The 2,757-nt window shown below is 33.9% G+C and overlaps 1 pseudogene; it reads right to left on the bottom strand.

Annotated features, from left to right (window-relative positions):
- Positions 1 to 404: 404 nt before the first annotated feature.
- Positions 405 to 1,500, bottom strand: LOC120144704 (annotated as a pseudogene).
- Positions 1,501 to 2,757: the final 1,257 nt, after the last annotated feature.

The following is a 2,757-nucleotide window of genomic DNA, read 5'->3' as shown; positions in this document are numbered from 1 at the left end:
ACGACGGTGATTTGATATTAAATTCAACTCTAGCCAATACCCATTTCTTCGGCTCCAGCACCAAGTTCATAGTCCATACAATCATTGAAGTGAAGAACAAAAACTTTTGATTCATTAACTAACAATTTAATACTAGTAGAGAATAATTACAATTAAATAAATAATGAGATTTTGATCGAGAGTTAGAATATAGGAGAACAGGTAATGAAGCAGCAAGGTTGAAAACCTGCTGAAAAACAAATGGCATAGCATCAATTGCGAGCTTATGGAATTTGTAGCGGTTGCGGTTGCGGTTACAGTGTCGTAATTGTGGACATTACACGTTGCGTTTTCACGGACGTAATTTATTTCTCAAAAGTCACAATACTTCTAAAATTTTTTCGGGCAATGTCGATGTTGCGTCGAGATAACTTCAAAACCGTTACGATGCGTTACGCTGCATTACGATCACAATTTAATTCTATGCATAGACGCTTAACAATAAGCCTGAACTATTGAAGGAATTGAGCAGCCAAACCGAGCCATGATCTATCGTCGGCGGGCTTGGAAGGTGATGCTGCCGGGTTAACAATCTGGTACGGTGCTCTTGTGGTGATCCTGTCCTTTCTCTTCTCGAGGAACCGGTGGAGTGAAGCTCTCCTCGCAATTGGTAAATCTGCAATGGACCAAAAACCAATAAGAAACCCGAAAGTAGGAACTTTACTCCGACTATTGAAAGAACAAAGAGGACTGCAAGGCTTACCGCCACCGGGAATTGGTCGCAGAGCAGATCGTACGCAATCTTGTGTGGCGGTGTTGCTGAAACTAGCGGTAGGAGGAACTCCGTTACCGGATTCAACCGGACTTCTAGCCATGCTATTGCTTCGAGAGTTCCCCTTGCCAGCTAAAAGCATGATTTCCTTAGCTTTATCGGCCGGGAAATCGTTGAACACAATCACCTGTCCACCATAAAAGATTGTCAACTGTGCAGCTTGAGGCTCCGCCGCAGCCGCTTTGTTCACCGTGGTAACACTAGAATCAACCTTTCCAGGCCATCGTCCTTCGGAACCGGCGGTGGTGGAAAACCAGCTTGATTAGGGAACAAATCCATCGATCTCGATTTCCGAGCCGCCCCAACGTTGCGGCCACAACCGCCACCAGATTTCTCATTGACTGGAAACAAATTCATGGTGGGACAAGGACGCAGCATCTCCGGGTTCCCTGCATAAAAACGCACATGGTTCAAATTAGAATAAAATACATGTTTTTTGTTAACTGTTTTGAGATCTGAATATCAAACAACTGGAGGAAGAAAAAAACAGATGAAAACTAACCATTAGCTTCAACGCTGCAATTCATTCCCAGAGTCAGATCTCCAAAGCTACCTTTCTCCTTCAAGTACCGACTCAAAAGGCTACAAGTTTGGCTAAAGCTTGGCTTCTCAGGTGAAGAAGACATCCTTCAAACAAAAACAGAATCCGATCCTTCGCTCCTCTGGGTTTTCAGAGATGATTTGAAAGTCAAGTATCTGTTGGGAGATAATGATGGTAGGCAAAGCAAGAGCTTTTATTTATATGATGGTTGGAAAAGAAGAGGTAGAAGAAGGGTTAAAAGCACGAGGAATAAATGAGGCTTTGTTTAAGCTTTGCAGGTGCCCTGTAGGATACAGCTTCAATTATTTTATTGTCTCCTTTGTTCTTGATTTTCAACGCGTGTATTCATTTTTATTAATCAACAAACTTAAATTATATATTACAATTTTTTATTGTACAAACTGTAAATGGAAAATACCAACAAAGGGTGTTTTAGTAAAAGAAGTGTAATAATTAAGCACCTTCGCTTCCTTGAACCTTAATAAAAATAAATAAAAGGCAAGCGCACGTTCTTTCTTCAAGTAATATGTGGACACGTTGGAGTCTAGACTCTCCCAATTGGACCACGCAACCTTGGCTGGGTCCTACATCCGACATCTTATACACCTTGTTTATAGTATCTCGACTAATTTAACGCGTAAATTATTGGAAAACTATAGGATGGATCATTGTAATTCACCACTAATTTTAATTTTATATGATAAAATTTATAAATAGTCATTAATTTATATTAAAATTATTTTTTTAAACATTTAACTTTTAAAAGTTACGTAATAAATATAAATTTTAATTTTGTTACAAAACTAGCACAAAACCATTAAAAAATATCTCATTTGACTCTTTAATTATAACTAAAATTTAATTTTACTCTTAATTTTAATTGAAATAATTCTTAGGTTCGTTGAATTGAAAATAAAATAAATATGTCTTTTAATTTTATATAATCACTATTAAATTGTACCATATAAATTAAAAATTATTTGATATAATATTATAAAATTATGGATGTATGATTTTTAAAGTATATTTAAATTTGTTAAATAAAAGTTAAATGATTATATCACATCATTAATAAAAAATAATTTTATTATTTGATAATACAAATTTTCGTACGTCAAAAATTATAAAATTTTAAATTTAAAAATACAACAACACTTAAATAAATAATTAGTTATAAAATAATTTTTGATTAATAAAAAAAATTAATTTTATTGTTTGATAACTGGATTTTTTTATTTTTTAAAATTTTAAAAATAATTTATTTTCATATATTTTAAAAAAATTCTAAAAATTCTAATTTTCTAGAATTACAACTTTAAAATGTTGAAAATATTAATTTTATTTATAATTGAGGGGCTAAATAAGAAATTTTTCATTAATATAGTATGTTATTCACCCCCTTAAT

The sequence above is a fragment of the Hibiscus syriacus genome, unplaced genomic scaffold (assembly GCF_006381635.1).
Source record: "Hibiscus syriacus cultivar Baekdansim isolate YM2019G1 unplaced genomic scaffold, ASM638163v2 tig00002317_pilon, whole genome shotgun sequence".
NCBI lineage: Eukaryota > Viridiplantae > Streptophyta > Magnoliopsida > Malvales > Malvaceae > Hibiscus > Hibiscus syriacus.
This window is presented reverse-complemented; position numbering and strand designations above follow the sequence as displayed.